The 20,862-nt window shown below is 38.5% G+C and overlaps 2 long non-coding RNA genes across 2 annotated transcripts in view; both read right to left on the reverse strand.

The window, feature by feature from the left end:
- Positions 1–3,973, reverse strand: part of LOC308701463 — a 30,550-nt gene extending 26,577 nt beyond the window's left edge. The window contains exons 1-4 of the long non-coding RNA XR_014031442.1: positions 3,839–3,973; positions 3,468–3,515; positions 3,197–3,216; positions 2,984–3,104 (exon numbers count right to left, since the gene is read on the reverse strand). This is a non-coding gene — a long non-coding RNA (uncharacterized lncRNA). The remainder of the gene's footprint in view (positions 1–2,983; positions 3,105–3,196; positions 3,217–3,467; positions 3,516–3,838) is intronic.
- A 726-nt stretch (positions 3,974–4,699) lies between these two features.
- On the reverse strand, positions 4,700–18,005 carry LOC308701890. Its single transcript, XR_014031528.1, has 4 exons — positions 17,841–18,005; positions 17,496–17,597; positions 17,045–17,249; positions 4,700–6,745 (listed from the first exon to the last, which is right to left on the reverse strand). It is a non-coding gene; the product is annotated as an uncharacterized lncRNA (long non-coding RNA).
- Between the last annotated feature and the right edge of the window lie 2,857 nt (positions 18,006–20,862).

The following is a 20,862-nucleotide window of genomic DNA, read 5'->3' on the forward strand; positions in this document are numbered from 1 at the left end:
CTTAATGCAAAACCCCCACAAGATATGGTGGACATGCTGTAACTCTTTTACTCTCCCATCGTGATTGACAGCCAATACAATGTTATGTAATTCAGATTTGAATACATTTTATTGGCAAAGATAACCTAAAACACACAATACAGTGGTCATCCTCTATTGACGAGGTTTGCCAAATCGGGTTACACAAAGAGCAAGTCGAAGAGCCCATATTCTGTAGAAGAGCAAGTTTTTCACAGTCTATAGGACTGTCACTCCAGTTCAACCCCAAACTAAGTATTATGATACTGTCACTGTTAGGGATGGGCATCGTTAAGTATTTATCGATACTACTCCTCTTATCGATACTCCTTATCGATCCGGTACTTTAAAAGGAAAAAGAAAACTTAGATAGAGACTATTGTATATAGGCAATGTAGCCTAGGCCTATATTTATTTTTTATTACACATTTACTCTACATTTGGACCCAATTTATCTCCAATTTGTGCAAACACTTAATATATGGGAGGTAAAATACAAGTATAGACCAAAATGTGAAGTTAATGTTTTTCAAAATTATCTAGTAAATAAAGGATTAAGTCTCATACATGTTTTGTTAATCAGGGTTTCTGCAGGTTTCAGTAAGTCAAATTTAAGACCTTTTTAAGACATTTTAAGACCATGAAGATTGAAATTTAAGACCTACACGACGCATTATCCAAGATAGTTAGGTAGTTAGTTTAGTTAGATAGCAAGTTAGATTAGTTAGACCTCGGGATCATTAGAGTATCTATCTATCTATCTATCTATCTATCTATCTATCTATCTATCTATCTATCTATCTATCTATCTATCTATCTATCTAGGCTTATCTGATGTGTGTGTGTGTGAGAGAGAGGGAGAGGTAGATTTTTTTTCATTGAAAATTGTACTTTTGCATATTGTACTGTAAAAACACAATTATTGTTAATTTTAGTTGATCATAGTTGATCATAACTAGAGAGGAAATGATGAGATGATTAAAGTGACCAAAGTTATCACGGTTATCACTGAATCCTGTTCAAAAAGTACTAATACTACAGTGTCTTGCAACATGTTATCTACTAACATGTACAAGTTCAAAGAAAGTTTTGACAAAAAAGGTTTTATACAAAGATAAACCTCATATTTCAGCCTTTAAATCATTTTTTTATAAAAAGAAGGAGTCAAAAAAGATAAATTACTGACATTTACACATTAGCTTATATTTATTATTAGTGTTTGGGTGCACCCCCATCCTTCATGTTGACTGAGCTTTCAATGTTGTTATGGAAAGGGGTGATTGGTTGGTTCCTGTCACATGACCTGCGGTGCGTTTGCGGCATCCTGAAAAGTTGAGTTTTTTTCATCTCGTTACGCCTGGTAAAAAAATTAGCGCTTGAATTATGAGCGCGCTTGCCGCACGCCTACATTTGAACAAACTTGAGCGCGCAAAAGATCCGATATGTGAACGGCCTCTGGCGAGCTAGCTCATTTCAAGCCACGAGCGACTGGAGCACGCGAGTGACGTGTTGGAGACCCCTGATCCAGCGCTCCGCTTTGTAGGCTACAACTCCATACTTTTTTGCTACTTTGTAATAACTTTCTGCGGCCAGCGTTTCAGGAAGTGAATGAGGGTAAACACTTTTTTAGACCTGACTAAATGAAATTTAAGACCTAGGATGAAAATCTGGCCGTTTTTAAGAAAATCTGGCACGGCACGTAGCGTAGCGGGGATGGTCCGACACCGTGCTCTCGTGTGGGGTACCGGGGATGGACAGATCCAATGCAGCGAATGAATTCATGAGAGCGACAGAGCCTTTTAGTGCTTATTTTAGCGCCGGTGATAAGCGCGGCAATGCAGCGACCCCGTTCACCCGACTTTATTCCACAGAATAAGCTAAACTCTACACTCACTGTGGATCAGTCGTAGAACTTGCTCCTCTTCGCCTCTTTATCCGATGACTCGTCTGGTCGATCATTAGCGTCCATTTTGCAAAACTTCTTTTGCATAATCCACAACAACAGGCCTGTCTTCCACCTGCCCTAGCCCATCACCGCTTCTTTTAGATGTTTAAAGTTGTAAATAAGCCATTAACACTAGCTACAGCATCCACGTAGTCATTGTTTTGGTTTCCGAGAGAAGCACGTTAGAGCGAGGCTGCGTGTGAGATGCATTCAGGGACCGCAAGAAGTGCGGGAAAGGCGAGTTTTTTTCACAAATGCGCGGAAAATCGGGACAAATATATAACAGTCGAGTTCTCCAGCGGGTGGCAATAGTGGTGACAGGTAGGTTGAAGGGGACCGGTGTGTTATTCAAGTCAGATTAAAGTGCCTCCGACTGTAATTTGCAGCCTGATAAATACATTTTGCCTGCGCCGGAGGCCGGACCTGCCCTCATGCCGGAATACTTTAAGCCCTGAATTAGGCTGTGTAGTTGACATGGAGATAAGACGTCGGAGCGCAAAAATGTGGTTTCTCCTGTCCAACAACAACCAGACCGTTATTTCCGGCGTGATGATCGAGTCTGTCCCAAAAATACCTCTCAATGCGCCCTCGTGGACTCACGCCAAGGGCCCTATAGGTGTGCGCTACATGACGTCACCAAAGTGTGGACTCTGAGGAGGTCCACAAGTCCGGAGTGTGCCATTTGGGACAGGGCCATGATGTTTTCAAGTTTTCCCTGGTGTCTGCGCGCGCAGTGAGTGGGCGCGGCCAATTTGATAATTTTTCGTCTTGACGTCACAACAAAAAGGAAAATGACTCATTGGAAAAACGATTCATTAAATTGACTCAGAGTCGACTCCTACTTTTGAGAGACAATAACTTTTTTTACGGTGAACTTTCATATATAAAACTTTGCAGGATGTTTTTGTTCACTTAGATCTATGTTACACACTACATGAAAGGTCAATTTCAAAATAACATAATAGGTGCCCTTTAATGTTCTTCAGCCTCACTAATGAAGAATCAGGAATAAACACCAACCTCTTTGTTCTTCAGTGTGTTTCATTCTGCAGTGTTCTGGATCTCTCATGTTCTCACTGTCCTTCAATAAACTCTGTCTTTGCAGATTTCAGCTCTTCCTGATGCTCGTCTTCACTTGTAGCTGATGGGAATATTCCAGCATTTATTGGGGAATTGCAGTGGGAGGAGCTTCACTGAAGGAGGAGGGGCTTACCTGAAGGAGGAGGAGCTTACCTGAAGGAGGAGGAGCAGATCTGACAAAATCAAGAAGAAATCACTTAGTGAGTAAAAAAAAAAAAAAAAAGTCCACCCACTTTAAGTATTTATGGTCACATTATAAAAAATTAAGAATAAAAAAAAAAGATTAAAACATAAAAATATACTTACAGGTTTGCAAGAAACAAATGACGCACCAATACAGTTAACTCAACTTTTTTTGTTTATTGTGTTGCATATGAAACATGGTTCATCAGATTATTGAAATAAAAGCCATTATGAAACTTACCTATATCTTGTAGATGTCACAATAGCTGATCGTATCGTTTGCTCAAATCTGTTGACAATAAAATTAGCTTAATGTGTCAATTTACAGATCTGAAGACATCAGCATAATGAATGAGGAGAAAACAGGATCTATTGACATGAAATAAAGAGGCTTTTCAGCTGCTCTGATAATAGTGATGAGCCATAGACTATCAATACTCATTCAACAAGAATGTAGAGAATACAAGAATGATACAGTAAAATATAACAACAGTAATATAAATGTAAATGTAAAGGAAGCCGCTGATGACATTATCAATCCTTGTAATTTGTCCATATGAATCCGATTCCCTAATAGCTTCATAACAACAAAGAAGTTCGCTAACATCTTACCGTTTTGTATGGGAAAAGAAAGACACACGATGAAAACCTTTCTGAAAAGACCCCGTAAAATGTTGAGTAAACTTTATAGTACAGTTACGAGATTTAACGTGTGAACTGTTTACCTCAAAAGCCTCAGAGACGCGCGACCGCGAAAGTGGTGACGTCATCACCGCGAGACGAAATAAATGATAGATTATCAAAAACTCATTTTTAAGCATAACTTTTCTCCACTCAACTCTGTGATTTGGAACAAAAAATATATATTACGTTTAAAAATAAATCTTTAATTTACAGAAACTGGTACAATAACGGTATAATTTTGGTCAGACAGTTATAAGAATAATGAACATCTCTTTACTGTGAATTCCTTAATCATTATAAGATCCCTGTAACTACTAAAGAGTTTGCTGTAGTATTTGATGCCATTAGCAATTTTTATCAGGCAAGTTTTTTAGAAGTATATTCTGCTCACCAAGGCTGCATTTTAAAAACAGTAATATTGTAAAATTGTATTAGAATTAAAAAAATAATAATAAAATATGTGAATATATAGTAAAGTATAATTTGTTCCTGAGACCAAAGCTGAATTTTAGCATAATTACTCCAGTCTTCAGTGTCACATGATCCTTCAGAAATCACTCTAATATGATGATTTGATGCTCAAATTTTTTTTTCAGGATTCTTTGATTAATAGAAAGTTACAAATAACAGAAATATAAATCTTTTGTAATATTAATCACTACCGTTCAAAAGTTTGGGATCAGTAAGAAATTGTATTTATGTTTTGGCTGGGGAAAGAAATAAAATAAATCAATGGGAAATCAATGGATCCTTAAAATGGGATCATCAACATGTGAAAAACTACTCAAACCCAAAATCGTATCAATTTATTTAGAGATTTCTGTAACTTATCCAACCATACACAAAACAGATCAGACATCCAAGAAATGCATGCTTACTCAAAATGACATTGCACTAAACATGATGCAAGTTTTACATTTTGTTTAGCCAGAAAACTAACATATCTAGCATGAAGTTTTGTTCTAGCATTAGCCTTACCTAAAGTTTTCATAGCCATACTTGCACCTCTTAAATCATTGTCAAGGACACAGCCAAGATAATTAACACTATTTCTGTCTGATATTACACAATCCCCTGCCTTGACACACAGGTTAGGAACCTTGTTCAGTTTACTTTTAGACTCACATAACATGGATCCCGTTTCTTACCTAAATGCAATGAGTTTATTTTCAGAGAGCCAGTCTCTTACTTTATAAAACTCCTCATATCACTTGTATTTTACCTCCATCAATCTGCTTCCTTATAAAATCTGTTAAAATACAAAAAGAAAGTAAAACTGGAAACAAATAAGACAGATATCTCTCTTTATTGACTAACAAGATAATAAAGCATCTCAATCAGCCTCTTCTTCAGCTTCCTGAGCAAGAACAGTTAGTAAAAAAAGTAAAAAAAAAACACTTGTACTTTTAAGCAAAATGATATATGCGATTTTGCTCTTTGGGGAGGAACTTTATCTTTGAGTTGACGTGAATCTCACAGTTAAATATAAACTATTTAATGTGACAAATGTTGACAATGTTTCTTTTATACTGTCGATGGTTGTGGCCAGGGCTGTAGAGTTCTAGAATCGCCGGTGTCCCAGATATGAGGTAGTTCAGGGGGTTCGGGGTCATAAACATAAGCTCAACTGATATTCATATACATCAGTTTTCCTGATTATTTTTGTCGGTTGTTTATCATTTCTATCCTAAAATAGCTGTCAAATATGAAATGTTTAGTTTAGCTATATTTGATCTCACACTTCATGACCGTTAACTGAAGCGCTAGATCATGCGCTCAGCAGCTTCTGTGAACATAAAGCCTGTCTACTTTAATTTGATTGGTCATCTCAATATTCTGATGTTGATGAGCGGCGACAGACCGCAGAGCTCAGACGAGAAGATCTTGGAGCTGTGCAATATCCTTGCAGCACTAAAGTAGAGTTAATACTATATTAGCATATTATTTCACAACCTTTGTTATATACACCTCAGAAATATACTGAAGTCTGGACCTCGTGACTTCATAACTGGCTACAGCCGTGGTTGAGGCTGGTTTAGACAAACTAATAGGAAAGAGAGTTGGCATCACACTTGAAAGTGCTGGAACTGAAGATAAGCTACTTAATGTGAGTTTTTGTGTGACTGTGTAGAGTAGATAATTGAGTGAAGCTCTTCCCACATGCAGTGCAGTGATACGGTTTCTCTCCAGTGTGGATCCTCTCATGTGTTTTCAGATGTCCTGACCGATTGAATCTCTTGTCGCAGTGTGAACACTTATAAGGTTTCTCTCCAGTGTGAATTCTCTGGTGCTGTTTCAAATCTCCAGCTGTGATAAAAGTCTTCTCACACTCAAAGCACATGTGATTTCTTACACCAGTGTGTATTTTCTGATGTCCTTGTAAATCCTGCAGACGTGAAAAACTCTTTCCACACAAAGAACATGAATGTGGTTTCTCCTGTGAATGAACTGTCATGTGGCTCTTCAGGTTTGAAGCTCTCAAAAATGTTTTACCACATTGATCACATTCATGCAGTTTCTCTCCAGTGTGGATGATCATGTGAGACTTAAGGTGTCCTTGTTGTGTAAAACCCTTCCCACACTGATCACATGAGAACGGTTTCTCTCCAGTGTGGATGATCATGTGTTTCTGAAGGGTTCCTTGTTGTGTAAAACTCTTCCCACACTGATCACATGTGAACGGTTTCTCTCCAGTGTGGATCCTCATGTGAACATTGAGATTACGTTTGCACGTGAAACTCTTTCCACACTGAGTGCAAGTGAAAGATTTCTGAGATCTTCTCTGATGTTTCTCCACTTTATTCACTTCTTCATTCTCATCCATCGGGCCTGAAACTAAAGTTAAAAAAGTGCTCAGTAAATCAATAAAAGAAAAATGACGTAGTGAAAAATATATATAAAACCCAGATGTAATGGCAGAAAGTACTGAGTTTTGTTCAAACAACTGTTATACAAGATTATGATGATTTTGATCCATTATGTCCCTGGAATTTTCCATGAAAGGGGTTCATTAATGTACTAGACATTATTTTTATTTATTCATTAAAGGCACAAATATATAGAGCCCCTAATAATTGGATATTATGATGGGAGGAAATAATATTTTAATACTTTTGTGTTCCCGCAAGAAACTTTTTGATACTCGCAAAACCTCAGAGATATTTGTGAGTAAACGCAAAATTACACGTGGGAAGGCAAACGCTTTTGCGAGGGAGATGTAAGGGCGGCCTCAGGCAGTGGTTCAGGCTTTAGTGGCTTTGTCGAATATAGAAACATTATCAGCATGCTGGTGTAAAACTGTATATTTCTCATCTATTATCACTACCAACCACGGACAGTTAGTATTGTAAAAAAAATGTGGGAGCGCATTGCAAGTTTGTGACTATATTTTAGGGGTGCAACGGTACATGTATTCACACAGAACCGCTCGGTACGGATGTCATGGTTCGGCGCATGCAGTCGCTCGACGAATACATTAAGTCAAAGGCGATCCAGGCTCAAATCCAGAAGGGGGCATGACACTAGGCATGCTGTAATGCTGTTTGCTAACAGTAAAAAGTGCAGAAGAAGAAGAAACAATTGATCAATATGCTTACGTCTCTCAACCAGTGTTTCAACTGCGGAAAGATATCAATAAAACAGCTTGAGAATAATATCTCACATTTACCTCCAGCTTTTAGTGTTGCATTTAGAGAGGCATTTCATATATGCACTATATTAGTCTATTCATTATATTTACTTAACCTGTTAATAATGTTTTGATTATTTATTGTATGTTTAAATAAATTTGTCATGAAAAAAAACAGCCACTGAGTAAATGATTCCATTTCTGTCCAATGACTTGGACCAGAAAATGTACTTTAAATTGCACATGTGGCAGGTTTTGCTTGCTAAATCTAATTATATAGTAATTTTTTTTATTTGAGTGTTGATTATTATATCTAAAAATAAATAGCACATAGTTTGAGCTCTGTTGTTAACTGCAACATTGTAATTCTAACATTGGATTATAGAAGTCTATAATGTGTTATGTGTATGCTAGGCCAAAGAGATGTGTTTTTAGTCTAGCTTTGAACTGACAGAGTGTGTCTGCTTCCCGGACAGTGTTAGGAAGACTGTTCCAAAGTTTTGGTGATAAATAGGAAAAGGATCTACCGCCAGCAGTCGATTTTGAGATCGCAATAGACGTGAAGGACTATAATGCGTTAAGAGCTCGCTCAAGTACTGCGGAGCTAAACCATTTAGTGCTTTGTAAACAATCAGCAATATTTAAAAATGTATGCGATGTTTAATAGGGAGCCAGTGCAGTTTTGACAGAACCGGGCTAATATGGTCATACTTCCTGGCTCTGGTAAGAACTCGAGCTGCTGCGTTTTGGACCAGCTGTAGTTTGTTTATTAAGCGTGCAGGGCAACCACCCAGTAGAGCATTACAATAATCTAGCCTTGAGGTCATGAACACATGAACTAATTGTTCCGCATTTGTCAATGAGAGCATATGGCGTAATTTAGATATATTTTTTAAGATGGAAAAATGCGGTTTTACAGATACTAGACATGTGACTTTCAAATGAAAGATTGGTATCAATGAGAACACACACACACACACCCAGGTTCCTAACCGACGACGAAGACTTGACTGAGCAGCCATCAAGTGTTAGACAGTACCCAGTCAGCAAATTACCTTTGGCACAGATGTGGGCCAGATAAACAGCTGAGCTGTGGCCCAGATTAGTTTGTGTTTGCCGGCCCAGATATGGCCCACATCTCCTTTGCCAGAACTGAACCAAAGGACTGCCATAACTCCACCAAGCATGAGCCAAATACTACAAATTCATGTGGCCCATATGTGGGCCTGGTATGCAACTTTAGTATGGTTGAGTTCTGTTAAAATCTAACGGCCCTTATGTGGCCCACATGCAGCTGACAGTATTTAAAGTCTTAACTCACAGGTAAATTAAACACTCAACAACAAATGTAATCAAAACTATTTATTTTGACAAGCATTTAAAGAATTATAGCTAAAGTGTTGTACTTAATTACAGCAGTATTCAGTTGAAAACATTTATCAAAATAAATATAATTACAGCAACAGAGTTGAATTTAATAATTACAGTAGTATTCATAAGAAAACATTTAAGAAAACATAATTACAGCTACTCAGTTGTACTTATTTTAAGTAGAATTCAGTTGAAAACATTCAAGAATACAAATTAATAATATAAATAGCATTCAAAGCTAATTTTTTACACCAAAGTTCAAAACACTCGATCAAAGCGTGTATTAATGTTATGTTCTATTAGTCTAATGAGAGTAATACAAATAAATCACAGTTGGTAAAGAGAACTTTAAAGAGAAATTGAGAAAGTTAAAGCAAACTTGAAAGGTAAAGAGTTGAGAAGTGTGTTGATGTGCAGAGAAGTCTCCAATGAGGGTCGGCAATGTTTTGATCTTTTCCAGAATCCAAGGGGATTCTGCCTGACTGCACCTGCAATAAAGAAGAATTTAAATAATGTTAGCAGCATATAAAGTCTTTATTTTAGCTTGTTTTGCGCACAAAAAGTATTTTCGACACTTGATAAACTTAAGGTTCAGCCACTGTATTCTTGGACTATTTTAACAATGTCTTTACTAACTTTCTGGGCTGGCAAGTTTCAATAACAGAGAAGCCTATGGAGGAGTGAGACAGCTCTCAGATTTCATCATAAATATCTTAATTTGTGTTCCGAAGATGAACGAAGGTCTTACGGGGGTTGGAACAACATGGGTGAGTAATTATTGACAGAATTTCCATTTTTGGGTAAACTAACCTTTTAAATACACAGTGATAATGAACTAAATACAGATAGTTGTAGGCATGCGCTGGTATGAGACTTTGACAGAATGATAATCTATTATTGTGATTACAGCTTTAAAATATATGATTGAAACACTATGATTCACAATATATAAAAAATAAGTTTCTTTAAAAACAAAACATAAAACTTCTAAATAAAAAAATGCAGTCACTTAAGTGAGCCACGGATGTGATCAGGTAATGACAAAAAAAGTTGTTTGGTTCGATACTGAGATAACAGAAATAAAAATACAATGTTCTGTAAAGCGGTTTTGAAAAGTTGTGAATTGTGCAAAGTGCAATACAAATAAAAGTGACTTCTAAAAAAGGTCTCACCAATGACAACTTCCTTTACGACCAGGCGTTGGACACCAATCTTCCCATTGACTTCTCTCCAATTCATAACGTGCCACAGCAGTTGTAAAAGTGCCTTTCAGCACTCTCCACACGGTGTTATCCAGGTCAAAGCCACCAACCAAACCCACATAGGTAATCTGATAGGAAAAAAAAACTTTGTGTAAGTGGTTGAAATATGCATTTAAATAGACCACCCTAAAATGAAAGTGCTTTTATATTCAAAAATGAACTATAAACTATTATTTACTCCATCTGAAACCATATTTTCTAGGTTTTTAATATGGAAATTATTGTCATTGCCCCACCCATACCACACATTAGGGCTGGGTGGTATGACAGTATACCATAGCATGGTATATAAACTATATTGTGAGAAATGATAAACTATATCGTGAGAAATTAGAGTAATTATAAAAATGTCCTGCCTCTTCCAAGCTTTATAATGGCAGTGAATGGCTGCTCAATTAATTGATAGTTAACAGAAATACAGCAATTCATTGTTTGTTCATGTTAGTTCACAGTGCATACTAAAGTTAACAAGTACAATTTTTTATATTGAATGTGTTAGTAAATGTTGAAATTAACATTAACACATATTAATATATGCAGTAGAAGTGCAGTTCATTATTAGTTCATGTTAATGTTCAGGTATTGTATCGAAAGTCATCATTTTGGTATTGTGACTTGACACTAATAGCCTAACGTTAACATTACAACTTTAATTTTAAAGAGGGAAAGGTCATGAGAAAAAGTCTTGGTTGAATATCATTTCAGAGTTAAATAAAGATACATACAATAATGCACACGTACTAATGTGTTTATTCTTGGCATTTTTATATAATTATGATTAGTTGAATGATTGTGAACACAAATTAGGATTTAGGTTTTCTGACAAACAGTAACACCGACATTGGACCGCGTCGCCTTAATTCACAAATAGGCTACTACACAATGACAAACTATACTATTTTATTGTGTACGACAGTGAGCTGTTGATTTATAAACAAAAACATCTTAATTTAAAACGGCAAACCAGCGAACTGCTATAGCCTAAGTTAACGGTTAAGTTACATTAAACTTTATTGTAAGTTATAGCAGTAAACTGAGGAAAATATTAGCTAGTTCAACCCCTTCCTCGATGGAACGAATAACTAAACGCATAATAACATGCAATATTGACACATAATGCTGCATATTTAATTTATATGACTTTAAAATGCCCAAACATCACTTACCTGAATGTACACAGTCGTGAGGAAAGCAGAGTAAAAGGCGTCAGCTGGCCAGCGTCGCAGTCAAACTCGCGCCGTAGTCTCACTCCACCAATAGGAGGGAAGATGCATAGCAACCTGAGGTGTGGAACGACTGATGTTTGCCGCACTTGATTTCAGGATTCCTGTGTTTTTCCACGTATAAGCCAAATGTTTACCACAAGTCGGTGTTTCTTACTGTGTGCCATAGCTCAACCACATATGGTCCTCATGTGTTCGTTGTTATCTGGGCCATATACCTCAAAATCAGTTGTGAACCAAGACAGCATTTCCCGCAGATTTTAAAGTTATGGCAAAACAAATATGGCTACGATTTGGCCCATATCTGTTCAGCCATGCCACATCTAGGCCATATGTGCCAGATAATACCCACATGTGGCCCACATGTAATTGCTATCTGGGTATTCTAGATTATTACGTGAGGAAGTTTTTTGTCCAATAATTAGAATCTCTGTTGTATGTAACCCTTTTCTTAACTCTAGGGGTTAATTTTAATGTTTCCCAATTAAGAAAAAAACCTGGATTCCCGGCAGTGAAGGGTGAATTTGGCCAGTATTTTTTCTTTAAATGAAAATTAACGTAAAGTATCTTTTTCCCTATACCAATTACACAATACTTTTACTGCAGTTCATGCAGTACCTTGTTAAATGAATGAACTTGCCAAACTCCAAAGAAATACCAGAATACACATGTTAATGGTAAAAGAAAATAACAAATATTTTTTTGTTTTACATTAATGTAATAAGGAAAAAAAACAAAAAAAAACAAGGAACCACCTTTTTTATATGAAGACAGATAAACACTTATACCCAATGGTATGTAAATTACTTATTCTTTTTGTAAATAAAATGTACAAATCACCTGTTCAGTCTCAGAACTGTTCCTTGTCTCTCTTATGTTTGTTTTTACACTTGCATTTTACCTTTTTCCTTTTCTACTTTAAAACCCTGTCCTCAATCAGCATACAAGTGCTGTGACTCTAATGAGAGCAGTCTCGGTACTATGGTACTGTCTAAATCCTGACTAGAAATCCTCACAGATATCATTTCTTTCAAAAAATGAACAGTTGTGAAGATATAGCCTTTTCTAGTATCTTTGACAGATAAGGTAGATTAGAGATCGGCCTGTAATTGACTAATTCTGTAGGATCAAGTTGTGTTTTTTTAACAAGCAGTTTAATCATAGCCAGCTTAAAATTTTTGGTACGTATCCTAGAGACAAAGATGAATTAATTATATTAAGAAGAGGATCTATGAAGCATCTCTTTCAGTATCTTAGTCGGTATAGGGTCTAACATACATGTTGTCGATTTAGATTATTTAACGAGTTTAGTAAATTCTTCCTCTCCTATAGCAACGAATGAATCAAATTTTTCCTCCGGGAGACTACAATGCACTGCCTGATGCGATACTGTAGTAGACGGTTGCGTTATAATTTTCTCCCTGATATTATCAATCTTATAAGTGAAGAAGTTCATAAAGTCATTACTGCTGTGCTGCTTGAAACGTCTGGGATTGAAGCTTTCTTTTTCGTTAATTTAGTCACTGTTTCAAATAAATACCTAGGGTTTTGTTTATTTTCTTCTAATAGGGTTGAAAAATAAGCAGATCTAGCAGCTTTTAAAGCCTCTCTGTATGCAATTGAGCTCTCCTTCCATGAAATGCGAAATACCTCTAGTTTTGTTTTCTTCCAGTTGCGCTCCATTTTTCTGGCTTGTGTTTTGAATATATGTTCCCCTGCACTTTAGGCATTTTGCACACATTTGCTCCTCATCTTGTGACTTGATTCTGATTTATTTCGTTTTGCATTTTTATTTATTAGAAAGGTATATTCTGTTCTAATTTAATTTAGTAAATTAATTGTTTATATTTTCGGTGCATCGATGTTGTGCTGTATAAATTCATCTGACACTCATGCACATTTTCATTATGTGTTAAAATTGTAATCTTAGTTCAAATGGAACATTATTATTATGTACAACTGTATACATTATTTAAAGAAGCATGATGTATTTATTGTCTAATGCCCAGGTGGTGTAGGATTACAAATGTATTTAATGTTTAATTTAGTTTTTCCACTGCAATAGTAGGCTATATAAACTGATAAAGTTTAGTAGACTGATTTCAGATGATTATTGAGTCTCCAGCAAGAGTCTCCTTTCCGGCCAGTCCTGTTTTCTCTATTGTGTTTTAAATGAGTCAGATCACTGAGATTCTCACTATTCGGAGCCCCTGGCCCGTTGAATCGTTAGGTTGATTGGATTAGCTGTAGGGGAGACTTTCACCTTTAGTCTAAAAAATCCTGAGCCTGAACTTTCTGTGGCTCAACCAGGACTTTTACCAAGCCCGTTTCAGGCATGAAAATGGGTCAGGGGTGAAAAAGGTGAGAAGGATATTACCCCTTTAGGGGTGTCTGGGGGCATGATCCCCCGGGAAGAACATTTTGAAAATTCCATATTTTAAAAGCATCAATCTGATGCATTTTGAGATGCATTTTTTTGCCAACCTTGGGAGAGCTGGAGAAACTTAACTTCAGCCATGAGTCAAAAATATTATGGCCTCCTTACTTAGTATTATGCAAGCCATTTATGCCAGCCTGTCACTGGGTCTAACATTTACAGTATATGAGGCACAATGTGGTAAGGGCACCACAAATGGCTTAATGCAAAACCCCCACAAGATATGGTGGACATGCTGTAACTCTTTTACTCTCCCATCGTGATTGACAGCCAATACAATGTTATGTAATTCAGATTTGAATACATTTTATTGGCAAAGAGAACCTAAAACACACAATACAGTGGTCATCCTCTATTGACGAGGTTTGCCAAATCGGGTTACACAAAGAGCAAGTCGAAGAGCCCATATACTGTAGAAGAGCAAGTTTTTCACAGTCTATAGGACTGTCACTCCAGTTCAACCCCAAACTAAGTATTATGATACTGTCACTGTTAGGGATGGGCATCGTTAAGTATTTATCGATACTACTCCTCTTATCGATACTCCTTATCGATCCGGTACTTTAAAAGGAAAAAGAAAACTTAGATAGACTACTGTTTATAGGTAATGTAGCCTACGCCTATATTTATTTTTTATTACACATTTACTCTACATTTGGACCCAATTTATCTCCAATTTGTGCAAACACTAAATATATGGGAGGTAAAATACAAGTATAGACCAAAATGTGAAGTTAATATTTTTCAAAATTATCTAGTAAATAAAGGATTAAGTCTCATACATGTTTTGTTAATCAGGGTTTCTGCAGGTTTCATTAAGTCAAATTTAAGACCTTTTTAAGACATTTTAAGACCATGAAGATTGAAATTTAAGACCTACAAGACGCATTATCCAAGTTAGATAGATAGTTAGTTTAGTTAGATAGCAAGTTAGATTAGTTAGACCTCGGGATCATTAGAGTATCTATCTATCTATCTATCTATCTATCTATCTATCTATCTATCTATCTATCTATCTATCTATCTATCTATCTATCTATCTATCTAGGCTTATCTGATGTGTGTGTGTGTGAGAGAGAGAGGGAGAGGTAGATTTTTTTTTAATAGAAAATTGTACTTTTGCATATTATACTGTAAAAACACAATTATTGTTAATTTTAGTTGATCATAGTTGATCATAACTAGAGAGGAAATGATGAGATGATTAAAGTGACCAAAATTATCACGGTTATCACAGAATCCTGTTCAAAAAGTACTAATACTACATTTATACTACTAATACTACTTATCTACTAACATGTACAAGTTCAAATAAAGTTTTGACAAAAAAGGTTTTATACAAAGACAAACCTCATATTTCAGCCTTTAAATAATTTTTTATAAAAAGAATGAGTCAAAAAAGATAAATTACTGACATTTACACATTAGCTTATATTTATTAGTAGTGTTTGGGTGCACCCCCATCCTTCATGTTGACTGAGCTTTCAATGTGTTTCAATGTTTCAGGAAGTGAACAAGGGTAAACACTTTTTTAGACCTGACTAAATGAAATTTAAGACCTAGGATGAAAATCTGGCCGTTTTTAAGAAAACCTGGTCCGACACCGTGCTCTCGTGTGGGGTACCGGGGATGGACAGATCCAATGCAGCGAATGAATTCATGAGAGCGACAGAGCCTTTTAGTGCTTATTTTAGCGCCGGTGATAAGCGCGACAACGCAGCGACCCCGTTCACCCGACTTTATTCCACAGAATAAGCTAAACTCTACACTCACTGTGGATCAGTCGTAGAACTTGCTGCTCTTCGCCTCTTTATCCGATGACTCGTCTGGTCGATCATTAGCGTCCATTTTGCAAAACTTCTTTTGCATAATCCACAACAACAGGCCTGTCTTCCACCTGCCCTGCGCCCATCGCCTCTTCTTTTAGATGTTTAAAGTTGTAAATAAGCCATTAACACTAGCTACAGCATCCACGTACCGTATTTTCCGGACTATAAGTCGCACTTTTTTTCATAGTTTGGCTGGTCCTGCGACTTATATTCAGGTGCGACTTATATATCAAAATTAATTCAGACTGAGATGAACCAAGAGAAAACATTACCGTCTACAGCCGCGAGAGGGCGCTCTAGTTGGCGGAGTTATTCAGAAGCGACACCATATGAAGAAAATTCAATGGATTCAGTGATGTGGAATGCATAGACAGTGGTGGAATGAGATCGCGGGAGCTTGGTGAACTTGTTTACTGGTAACTTGCTTGTTGGACTCCCTGGCTTATGTTAGCCTATTCCGCCTTCCATGTATATGTTCTTTATGCTATTGTGTAACTTAGCTGAATAACTGTTAATGTGTTGCGTTAACATACCGGACACCTACTCAGCCTGTTGTTCTGTGTGCTACTGTGTAACGTTAGTTAAATAACTTGCCTTTCCAGATTAAATGTCTGTTCTTGGTCTTGGATTTTGTGAAATAAATTTCTAAATAAATGCGACTTATACTCCAGTGCGACTTATATATGTTTTTTTCCTCTTCATGACGCATTTTTTGACTGATGCGACTTATACTCCGGAGCGACTTATAGTCCGGAAAATACGGTAGTCATTGTTTTGGTTTCCGAGAGAAGCACGTTAGAGCGAGGCTGCGTGTGAGATGTATTCAGGGACAGCAAGAAGTGCGGGAAAGGCGAGTTTTTTTTCACAAATGCGCGGAAAATCGGGACAAATATATAACAGTCGAGTTCTCCAGCGGGTGGCAATAGTGGTGACAGGTAGGTTGAAGGGGACCAGTGTGTTATTCAAGTCAGATTAAAGTGCCTCCGACTGTAATTTGCAGCCTGATAAATACATTTTGCCTGCGCCGGAGGCCGGACCAGCCCTCATGCCGGAATACTTTAAGCCCTGAATTAATAATGATAATAATAATAATAATAATAATTTTATTATTATTATTTTTTTTTATTATACTGATAATTTTTCGTCTTGATGTCACAACAAAAAGGAAAATGACTCATTGGAAAAACGATTCATTAAATTGACTCAGAGTCGACTCCTACTTTTGAGAGACAATAACTTTTTTTACGGTGAACTTTCATATATAAAACTTTGCAGGATGTTTTTGTTCACTTAGCTCTATGTTACACACTACATGAAATAACATAATAGGTGCCCTTTAATGTTCTTCAGCCTCACAAATGTAGAATCAGGAATAAACACCAACCTCTTTGTTCTTCAGTGTGTTTCATTCTGCAGTGTTCTGGATCTCTCCTGTTCTCACTGTCCTTCAATAAACTCTGTCTTTGCAGATTTCAGCTCTTCCTGATGGTTTGATGCTCGTCTTCACTTGTAGCTGATGGGAATATTCCAGCATTTATTGGTGAATTGCAGTGGGAGGAGCTTCACTGAAGGAGGAGGAGCAGATCCAACTAAATCAAGAAGAAATCACTTGCTGAGCAAAAAAAAATAGTCCACCCACTTTAAGTATTATTATGGTCACATTATAAAAAAATAAGAATAAAAAAAAAAGATTAAAACATACAAATATATTTACAGGTTTGCAAGAAACAAATGGCGCACCAATACAGTTAACTCAACTTTTGTTTGTTTGTTGTGTTGCATATGAAACATGGTTCATCACAGATTATTGAAATAAAAGCCATTATAAAACTTACCTATATCTTGTAGATGTCACAATAGCTGATCGTATCGTTTGCTCAAATCTGTAATTTACAGATCTGAAGACATCAGCATAATGAATGAGGAGAAAACAGGATCTATTGACATGAAATAAAGAGGCTTTTCAGCTGCTCTGATAATAGTGATGAGCCACAGACTATCAATACTCATTCAACAATAATATAGAGAATACAAGAATGATACAGTAAAATATAACAACAGTAATATAAATGTAAATATAAAGACAGCCGCTGATGACATTATCAATCCTTGTAATTTGTCCATATGAATCCGATTCCCTAATAACTTCTTAACAACAAAGTAGTTCGCTAACATCTTACCGTTTTGTATGGGAAAAGAAAGACACACGATGAAAACCTTTCTGAATAGACCCCGTAATATGTTGAGTAAACTTTATTGTGCAGTTACGAGATTTAACGTGAGAACTGTTTACCTCAAAAGCCTCAGGAGACACGCGACCGCGAAAGTCAAGTGGTGACGTCATCACCGCGAGACGAAATAAATGATAGATTATCAAAAACACAGTTTTAAGCATAACTTTTCTCCACTCAACTCTGTGATTTGGAACAAAAAAAATATATATTACGTTTAAAAATTAATCTTTATTTTACAGAAACTGGTACAATAACGGTATAATTTTGGTCAGACAGTTATTTAAGAAATGAACATATCTTTACTGTGAATTCCTTAATCATTATAAGATCCCTGTAACTACTAAAGAGTTTGATGTAGTATTCGATGCCATTCCCAGTAGCAACTTTTATCAGGCATGTTTTTAAAAGTCTCTTCTGCTCACAAAGGCTGCATTAAAAAAACAGTAATGTTGTGAAATGTTATTACAATTAAAAAAAATAATAATTATATGTAAATATATAGTAAAGTATCATTTGTTCCTGAGACCAAAGCTGAATTTTAGCATCATTACTCCTTCTGAAATCATTCTAATATGAGGATTTGATGCTCAAATTTTTTTTCAGGATTCTTTGATTAATAGAAAGTTACAAAGAACAGAAATATAAATATTTTGTAATATTAATCACTACCGTTCAAAAGTTTAGGATCAGAAAGAAATTGTATTAATATTTTGGCTGGGGAAAGAAATAAAATAAATCAATTGGAAATCAGTGAATCCCTAAAATGGGATCATCAACATGTGAAAAACTACTCAAACCCAAAATCATATCAATTTATTTAGAGATTTCTGTAACTTATCCAACCATACACAGAACAGATCAGACATCCAAGAAATGCATGCTTACTCAAAATGACATTGCACTAAACATGATGCAAGTAGTTCTCTTACGAGAGGTTCTCTCGTATTTGCGTAAGCTAGCTTACGCTACGGGAAAAGTCATCTTTTTCTCGAGATACTGAAGCCAAAAATTATCCTAATTTTTCATATATTGTCAACGCAGTGCAGCAGGCAGCTCAGCAGAGCTAGAGCGGGCAATACTGCGCGCTCATAGTCTGCCGCGCGGCAACTGCTTAAGCCTACCAGTGAGCCCGCGTGACGTCACGCCCAATGAGTATATAAGGAGGGCTCGGAGGCTAAAATCTCTGATTTCTGTCTCTTCGCATCGCTGTTCTCCGAGAGAAGCCGCCGCCGTCGAAAAAGCACCGAGCCAGGACAGCACCCGAGGAAGCCGGACGATCTCTCGCCGCCTTCAGCCTGCCGTGCCAGCTCAGCTATCCGGCGACACATATCCTTTTCTCGCTGTGTGTGTGTGTGTGTGTGGTCGTTCACGCGACACTACTAAAAGAGCAGAGGCGTTTGTTTCAAAATGCCTCACAATTCCTGCGGCTCCAGTCTCTGGGCCGCGCAAGAAGAAGCGCCGCTCTCAGAGACCACCGGAGACCGAGACGCGAGCCAGGCTTTTGCCGGAGGCCCTCCCGCGAGCCTCGCTCTCTCCCTCTCCGCCCCCGCTTCCCGACGCGCAGCCGCCGGCTTTCGCCCGCGATGCCGTCGCCTCAGGGGATGAAGCGGAAGACGACGCTTTACTGGACAGCTGCTCTCTAATGGTGTCAGATAGCGAAGGGTTGTCCGGCTCTCACCGCTCCGCCTCTTCTTCTACACGCGAGTCTGGTAGGACCCATGCCAGTGTGGACGCTGAGCTTCTCCGCCTCCTCACTATGGCCGTCGACAACCTGGGCCTCGAATGGTCCCCGCCTGCGGCGCCCGCGACGAACAGGCTCGACGGGTTCTTCTTGCCCAGCCGCCGCCAGTCGCCAACGTCCAGATCAGCGCCCTTTCTACCAGAGCTCCACGCAGAGCTCTCTAAGTCGTGGGACGCTCCAGTTTCAGCCAGGCTTTGCTCTCCAGCCTCGGCGACCCTCTCGCACGTGGACGGAGCCGCGGAGAAGGGATATATCAACATCCCTCCGGTTGAACAGGCGGTCGCAGCGCACCTTTGCCCCCCATCCGCGAGATGGCGCTCAAAGTCTGCCCTCCCGTCTAAAGCCTGCAGGACCACTTCAGCCCTTGTCAGCCGCGCTTTCTCCGCCGCTGGTCAAGCCGCTTCAGCCCTGCATACCATGGCGGTCCTACAAATTTTCCAGGCCGATCTCCTCCGTCAGCTGGATGAAAAGGGCCCGGATCAGACCGCTTTGACGGACCTGCGCAGCGCGACAGACCTCTCCCTTCACGCTACGAAGAGCGCAGCCCCGCGGGGTCCCCGGCCTAGAGTTTCTCTGAAACCGGAGCCTGCGAAGTCCTCCTAGCACGCGCTGGGAGGAAGAGACGGCTGAGTCCCGCCGCAGCCGGACCACCGTCCAAACTCTTCTGCCTTCCTCTGCCAGTCCCCTTAGTCAAGGCTACTGCAGTAGTGTTTTCCGCAGCCAACGAGCCAGTTCTTCAACTCGCTCGCCTGCACCCAAACGCCGTTTTTACGGCGACCCAGATAATTCGCAAAGAGAGCTCAATGTCTGGTCATCCGGCCCACGCCGGCAGTGTTATGAGTGTAGTGAATATGCCCACGTCCCAGTGTTCATGTCTACACACAAGCACGATCTCCCCTGTGTGTCCCACAGAGCACACTCACATAAAGCGTGCGGTTGCCGCTCGAGTGTTAAACGTAGGAAATGTGCCCACTCCCCAGTGCTCATGCCTACACACTGCCCGCTCTGTCTCACATACTCAGGGTCTAGATCTCATAAAGCCCCATTCCAACGGCCGTGTGTTAATGAAGAGTCCTGTGCCCACTCCTCAGCGCTCACACTCGCTTGTAAACACCCCCATGCCAGAGACTGTGTCTGTGAGCACTGCTCAGCCGGTCGTCGCTATCAGCGAGCCCCCGCTCCCCAACACCGACAGCGCACTCGCTTCGAGTCTCCTGCCCCGCGCAG

Source organism: Scardinius erythrophthalmus (genome assembly GCF_964197995.2).
Source record: "Scardinius erythrophthalmus genome assembly, chromosome: 14".
NCBI classification, from domain to species: Eukaryota; Metazoa; Chordata; class Actinopteri; order Cypriniformes; family Leuciscidae; genus Scardinius; species Scardinius erythrophthalmus.